This window comes from Nanorana parkeri, unplaced genomic scaffold, assembly GCF_000935625.1.
Source record: "Nanorana parkeri isolate BGI_ZX_2015 unplaced genomic scaffold, ASM93562v1 scaffold1426, whole genome shotgun sequence".
Classification (NCBI taxonomy): Eukaryota; Metazoa; Chordata; class Amphibia; order Anura; family Dicroglossidae; genus Nanorana; species Nanorana parkeri.
The window spans coordinates 364,914-372,898 of record NW_017307694.1 but is presented as its reverse complement, the minus strand read 5'-3'; the positions used below and the strand labels follow the sequence as shown (position 1 = coordinate 372,898).

Sequence of the window (7,985 nt, the reverse complement as noted above, 5' to 3'; positions counted from 1 at the left end):
GGCGTGTGGGCGGGGCGGGAGCTGCGGCCGGTTTTTACACAGTTTATGTGCCGCTACCCCGAAAGTAAGACCCAGCGGATCTCTGTAATATAAGACCTTCCACCGAACTAGGTCTTATTTTCGGGGTAGGTCTTATATTACAGAAATCCCTGAAGATAGTGCTAGGTCTTATTTTCGGGGTAGGTCTTACTTTCGGGGAAACACGGTATAGGTGATGCTGGAAGCTCAAACATACACTGTAGACATAAATGGTGCCTGTTGCAGGAGCACACAAGTAGGCACAAACCTTTGATAAAGTCCATCTGGTTTGGTTCTGGATTGAGCGGAGAAGGTTTGGAACCTCGGTCATGTTTATCTTGCTATTGAACCCCCCACTGAGAGGTTCACCCTCAATAATGGTCCCTCAATGGTCCCTTGTCGGCCTTTTGGCTCAGATCAAGTGTAGTATCTGTTCTTATCAGTTTTCAGAGAGGAACAGCATGGACCGTCTTGGGGCGGATGGTTGCTTAGTACTCTCTGAAGTGAAGGAGGGTGGCGAGGCGGCTCCTTTTAGAGGAGGGGAGCTTCCTCTGCACTAATACCTCCTGATGGGGACGGGTGCTGTACCTCTGGTCTGGCCGGAGGGTTCGGGAGGCGCAGAGGCCCGTGGTGCTGTGGCGTCCCAGGGTGTGCCAGAAAATCAATTGGGAGTGGGACCCCACCGTGATTCCCTGTCACTAGGTCACAGCACTTCTTGCTATTTCTGCACTACACCACTAGGGCAGGTCTTATGGCTAGCTCGGGGCAATATTGTGGCACTCCGGCAGCAAGGCCTGGCAGAGTTGTGCACTGGCACAATATTTATTTTATGCACGAATCCACCTTTTTTACTTCACAGAAGACGGAGGGAACGGGTACCTTCGGGGGCCCGTCCTGATGTTGGGGGGCAGGTTCTGTGGCCTCTAAGGGCTCCCCTGCCTCCCTCCAACCCAGGAGTCTCTCTTCAGGAGAGCCCCCTCCCTGTACTCGGTGGACCTGTTTCGGCAGGTCCATGAGGAGAGGGGGTCTGCCGGCCTTTGGGTAGGTGGAAATAAGCCTTGGACCCCGGGGGGTCAGGAAATCGAGGCCCTTTCTCTTTGGAGAAGGTCTAAAGCACCCTCGTGCACTTTTTTTTTGTGCTGTGATTTCACGGTTCACTTTCTTTGTTCACAGGGGTGAAGTTCATCTCCCTGTAGGTGGTGAAATGGTCCCCCAATGCTTGAGGGAGCTCAGTCCTAGGGAACATCAGGATGGTCAGATGAACTGGGTGAAGGTAAACAAAGGCCTGTGACTATAGCAAGGCTCCTGTGGCTGGATTCATCATGCACGAAGGAACTGTTTTTGAATGTGATCTTCCCCATGTGACAGTGTTTAGGCCTCAGTAGCCAATCGTTAGGTCTGATGACTGTCACATGGGGAGGCGGGGTCTGTGATGTCCTTGACACGTGTAAGCTCTGACACCAGAGCTGATGGTGGAGCCGGTAAAGGAGCATGGAAGGATGACTACACATGGCTGAGGGTGGGGAACATTTAGGAGATACTGTCATTCTGAATGTGTCGCAATGGCGCCAATGTGGCTGCTGCTTATCCGGAGGCTATAGACGTGAAGGGGTGTACTGTGTGGTGCACCATTGATTGTCTGTTACTCCGGCTGTGGTGAACCTGCAAATCCCATCATGCATCTGCCTCTGGCTGGCTGTCAAGAGTCTTGCAATGCCTCAGGGATTTTTAGTTGCCCAACAACTAGAGGGCCACTGTTTGCCCGCCCCTGGTCTACTCACTACACCCCGCCGTTTATTAGCGTCTGATGGAAAAAGAGCCACAGAGACACCAAAAAACCAGAGGAGACCCATTCCCCCCAGTGCACAGTCAGCTGACCTACCTGTAAGCTGTATATAGAGGACATGTGACCTGACCCACATGATCACATGACCCTCTCCCCTATCCAGTCCAAAGAGAGTGCTGGGACCTCCTTCTCTCATAATAAGAAGATATTATTACCTCCTCCTCACTGGGCTCACACTCTGCAGCCTCCCGACTACACCAGCAAGCTCACTGAGCCTTGGAAACTCCTTCCTCCACCTCTTCCGGGCTACAACAAAATGGCCGCCGCCTCTTGTTCGCTGAGGAAACTTTCTCCTCTCACAGGCGGGCGCCCTCTAGTGGTGGGAGGACGCCTATCTTTATGACAGACACCGCGTGTGGCTATTATTTTGGTTGTAATTCAGAAGACGTTCCAGGTAGAAGTATTAACAGCCGAGCGGAGTCCCTGCAGAGTTTGAGGAGGTGATAGTAATAATGTCTTCTTATCATGAGAGAAAGGGGCCCCAGCGCTGGAGGTGAGGGAGAGGGTCATGTGGCCTTGTGGACAGGTCACGTGTCCTGTATACAGCACACAGTCAGGGGGAAGCAGTGCAGACACTCTCCACTAGGGGGTAATTGGTCTCCTCTGGCGTACTGTGTTATATTATTATATGTTGTTATTAGATTTAACTTGTATTACATTATTTTATATTTATACTATGTATCTCTAATTAGGGATATGCTTGGGTTTGGGGTGAACCCAGGAAGTTAGGCGAGCTCAATCAGCTGCGGCAGGGGCATTCCCTGCACGTAAACAATGAGGCGGGATGCTGGTTATCTATGTTTGTTCTTCCCGGGTATGGCCCCAGAGAATTGGTTTCTTCTCTTGATCTTCCAGTTGTTGGTCGGTTTTTACTTTCGGTTCCGAAGTAGTTTTTGGTGGATTGCTGGTTGGCTCTCCATTTCTCACTGGCAGGGGTCCATTGCTCCTTCAGTCAGGAGTCCCCCCTCGGTGGCGGCTTTTTCTCTGTCCGGTTTTGGAACATCAGGATGATCCCCTGGCCTCACCTTGGCCGTGGCAGTTCTCCTGCCTTGCAGAGATCCTCTCCCCGTCTATCGTTTGTTTCTCCTGATACCCCCAACAAAAGTCAACTGAGCTCCAAATTACAAAGACAGCAAATATATAAATGCATAGGGACAATGGAGTCTCAGGATGTCCGTAGAGGTATTAGTATAATACTCAGGAAAGAATAACCCAACAGAGCCTTTCTGAGTGTTTGTAGATACAGCTGTCTCCGCCCACACCGCCGCTCTGCATCCTTACAGCTGTCACAGGAGGCTAGGCGGGGCGGTGCCAACCCTACCATAATCTTTACATTAAAGCTTCCTGTAGCCTTAACACTAACCTTACCTGTACCCCCAACACTAGCTCTCCTTGTAATCCTCATACTTGCCCCTGCTATAACCCCAACATTAAACCTCCATGTAGCCCTCACACTAACCATCACTGTAACCCTAAAACTACCCGCCCCAATTTGGACATAATCCTTCATTTGCATACATAGCTCTCCTGCACCAGTATCCCGTGCCAAATACTAACATTCCCATGCCAAAAGTTACCATCGCCAAAGTCCTGGTTCCGGAAAGTTTTATGAAGGATGGCAGTAGGTTCCATATCGGGGGGTCAATGTAGGCCCCGAAAGCGCTTCCATCGAATGGCAATGTGTCAGTAAATGGACGATTGCTTTACTACTATGGTGTGCTGGTGACACTATTTCTTCATTTATGGGATCTTTGCATGTCTAACCCAAGTTTTTCTGGGTTTCCTCTCAGTTATCTCACACAAGTAAAAATATACTAGTTGGTTACCCATCTAGAACAGGGGTAGGCAAACCGACCCTCTGGGGTGGGACTACAATTCCTATTAGGCATTGCAAGACTCTGATAGCCATAGGCATGACTCCCAGAAGCAGATGCATGATGATATTTGTAGTTCCAGCACAGCTGGAGAGCCGGAGCTTGCCTAACATACAACTGGCACTAGAGTCAGTGTATACTACTGTAATAGGGACATTACGCTGTTGCTGCCAAAAGGGCAGAGACCATTGTGGAGGGGTAACGTTCCAGGCCAACAAGTCAACACAAAGTTGGAATAGATTTATGGGAGCTGGTTTAGTTACCTGCAAGGATTTGTATTTTTCTCCAGTCCTGAGATTCGCACAGCTCAGGCAAGTAGCTCACTTTTCGCTAGTTTTCTGCAGTTAAGCAACACAGCTTGGTCACCACTGGAAGGAGAAGCAGTAGATTGATGAGGTTATGTTTCACACCCGATTGGCTCCTAATGTTGGCCACCCCTCTCCCAAGCTAAGTGCTGCTGAATAGGGGATTTTAGGTTTTATTTTAAGTCTACGTTGGAGTCTTCCAACCCACTTCGAGTCCAGGCCATCATAGGCAAAGCACCTGAGGTGCACCATCACGGCAGACTGAGCTCACAGTGCCCCTCGACAAAAGAGCACTCACAAGTTATTACATGAACATTATGGTATCCCAGAGTAAGGACCACCCGCCCCTACTGTCAAGGAAGAGGAAGGAGCCATGACATGACCAGACCAGCCAGAAGACTGCAGGATTTAAGAGGTGGACCTTCAGTGAAGATGGGGTGTAGAAGGGCTTAAAACCTGGAGATTGGCTTTGAATGGATGGATCACGTGAAGTCCAGCTACACCGTGAAGTCCATCTCCTGCCCCTCGAAGTTCATCTCCTACACCTCGAAGTCCATCTCCTACACCTCGAAGTCCATCTCCTACACCTTGAAGTCCACCTCCTGCACCTTGAAGTCCATCTCCTACACCTCGAAGCCCATCTCCTACACCTCGAAGTCCATCTTCTACACCTCGAAGTCCATCTCCTACACCTCGAAGTCCATCTCCTACACCTTGAAGTCCACCTCCTGCACCTTGAAGTCCATCTCCTACACCTCGAAGCCCATCTCCTACACCTCGAAGTCTATCTTCTACACCTCGAAGTCCATCTCCTACACCTCAAAGCCCATCTCCTACACCTCAAAGTCCATCTCCTACACCTCGAAGTTCATCTCCTACACCTCGAAGTCCAAACACAAAAAGCAGTTAAGAGAATGTCGGAAAGTATATTGGATTTCACAGTCTGCTTACTTATGTAGAGGTAAACCCTTTTCACCACCGGATAAATATTAGATACACAAGTCAACTGAGCTCAGGTAGATCATTGCAAGTATTTTCTTTCTCGTCCACAATAGACAATTCCTCTCCCATCAACTTCAGTCAAGATCTCTCCACATCTCCATCATTGCTTCAGTTGGTCTCTACAGAGCAGTTATCTGGATCAGCCTAGCTTTGGAGGCCATGCCCGGAGACTGCTGGACTAGTCTGGAATTTGATCTTCATGCACTTGGCTCCGACATGTGGTGCTTTGCAGACCTGAGTGTACTTCTCCACAGCCACGGCACAGCCCCAGGTGCGACCCTGTCTCTGAAAACACAGAGAAAGTCTGGCCAGGCTACAGCACCAGAAGATACCTCTCTAGCCGCGCTGCTGGGCACCTTTTCATTCTAAGTGGGCTCTGGGGTCTTCTCAAGCCCTTGTTGGCTATAGGGTTGTAGTTTTAAATTACATTTTCTGGTGTAGCTTGCTTATACTGGGGCTGTCTGGCTACGCAGCCTCCTTTGGTCAAGAAGTATTATCCCCTTAGGGTTGGAGACCGCTAGGTCTCTGGCCAGCTAAGTCTTAGAGGGGAGACCAGTAGGTCTCTGGCCAGCTGGTCTTTTCTTGCCTGTTTTTTCATGCTAGGTTCCTCTTGGGATCTGCTCATCTGGGGGTTTTCCCCAAGTGTTTTGTTTTTTGATTGGCTACACCAGGTTGTTGGCCCATTTTCCCCTCTTTGGTAGATAATTTTTCTACCTATTCCACCTATTATAGGTGGGGTCTGGTTATTCCCTTTGTGTGGAGTCATTCCTCTCTGGTGCCATCTTTTTCCATCTTGGTCTGAACATTAAATTGATCGTCTGTGCTCTCCCCTTGGCAAGTCCCCTCATAACACATTGTCATGCCTGATGAAGGGGCCCTGAGTGGCCCCGAAACGTTGCTTTATGACGAGATGTGTGTACATCAATAAAAATACCACGCGTTGAAGATTTTACTTTGGTGTGCCGGTGATATACTTTACTATTTGGATTTGAAGTGGCGCCATCCACTATCACTGCAGCACCCACTTTAAAAAGGGACATACCAGTAAGGAGTGCGGTGGGAACCTCTTTGGAACTCCCCTTGGCAAGTTCTCCTTAATAGTGAGGGGGCCCTGCCTCATCCACTCAGACCTGGGCACTGGCAGCTCCTGGGATGCAGGTGGTCCCCAGTCCTCATAATGAGGCTTCTTATTGTTTTTTGGCATTTTTTTTTACATCCCTCAGTTGAACTGCTTTTGAACGTCCCGACTGTATCTGACTTACGGTGTTCTTCAATGGGCGAGAGAGAAAATGGGATTGTTGTACTTACCATAAAATTCATTTCTTGGAGTCTATTGTGTTTTTGTTCATGCCATTAGTATTGTTTTACTACAAAACTGAGACATGTTGGGTAGAGGAGGGGTTATACCGGGGGGTTGGCTTATGATTTTTTCTGTTTGCCAATGTCCAATCCTCCAGTAGGCAGCAGTATAACCTGACTGTCTCTGAATTCCTATCCCTCAATGGACTCTAGTAAATGGATTTTAAGGTTAAAAATCCCATCACCACAGTACAATCATTTATTAAGCACAAATGTACACAGGTATCTAACTGTTTATTGTATCATTGTCTATTTCTGAAAATGAACAAGAGTTTCATTGGTTCTTGTCTACTTTCAGTAAATTTTTATGGGTGTCCCCCCCCCCCCCCCCCCCGTGCCAGCTTGTCAAACCATGTCCTTATGGAGTTGCCAAAATGGAGAAGGCCCTAACTGTTGCCACAAAGTTGGAAGCAGAACATACAACAAAACCCTTCGGCAATATAGTTTACTGTAGCCAAATGTTTTCGGAAGTCTGACCATTAGACCGATATGGGCTTGTTGGACATCCTATTCTAAAACGACGGCATTATTATGGAGTTGGCCCTTTGCAACTATAGCACCCTGGCCTCCTCCAGGAAGGCTTTCCACAAGATTCTGTCTTTTGAGATTTGTGCCCATTCAGCCAAATCCGCATTTGTGAGGTGAGCTACTGATGTTGGAGAAGAAGACTTGGCTCTTGATTGGCGTTCCAATTCACCGCAGTGGTGTTCAGTAGGGTTAGGGTTCTGTGCAGGCCACTCGAGTTCCTTCACTCCAAACTGGTTAAGTTCCTTCACACCAAACTACTCAAGCCATGGAGTTGGCACACAGGGCCTTCACCAAACTGTTGCCGCACATTTGGAAGCACAACATTTTCTACAATGTCTTTGTAAGCTTATAGTGGTAGATGTCGGTCAGGTGTCCAAAAAACCTTCGGCCATATAGAGTGCAGCCAAATGTTTTTAGAATTCTCACCATTACGCCAGTATGGGCTTGTTGTACATCTTATTCTGAAACTACGGGCATTATTACGAAGTCGGCCTTTTGCAACTTTGACATCCTTGAATTTTTCTGGAAGGCTTTCCACAAGATTTTTGAGTGTTTCTTTAGAAATTTGTGCCCATTCGGCCAAGACAGCATTAGCGAGGTGAGTTACCGATGGAGAAGAGGACCTGGCTCTTGATTGGCGTTCACCACCACAATGGTGTTCAGTAGGGTTAGGGGCAGAGCTCGGTGTAGGCCACTCGAGTTCCTTCACACCAAACTAGTCAAGCCATGCATTGGTCAAAAAGGGCCTTCACCAAACTGTTACCACAATGTTGGAAACACAAAATGAGCTAAAACGTCTTTGTAAGCTGAAGCACTGACAGTATTTGTCCCTGGCGGGACATCCACATAGTTTTGGGATTCCAGTGGTAGATGTTGGGTCAGGTGGCCTCCCCGTGGTAGATGTTGGGTCAGGTGGCCTCCCCGTTGTAGATGTTGGGTCAGGTGGCCTCCCCGTTGTAGATGTTGGGTCAGGTGGCCTCCCCGTGGTAGATGTTGGGTCAGGGGGCCTCCCCGTGGGAGATGTTGGGTCAGGGGGCCTCCCGGTGCGAGACG

The 7,985-nt window shown here is 48.8% G+C and overlaps 1 protein-coding gene across 1 annotated transcript in view; it reads right to left on the bottom strand.

Moving 5' to 3' along the window:
- LOC108798200 (zinc finger protein 208-like) overlaps positions 1–7,985 on the bottom strand; it is a 51,495-nt gene that overhangs the window by 19,428 nt on the left and 24,082 nt on the right. The window lies entirely within an intron of this gene.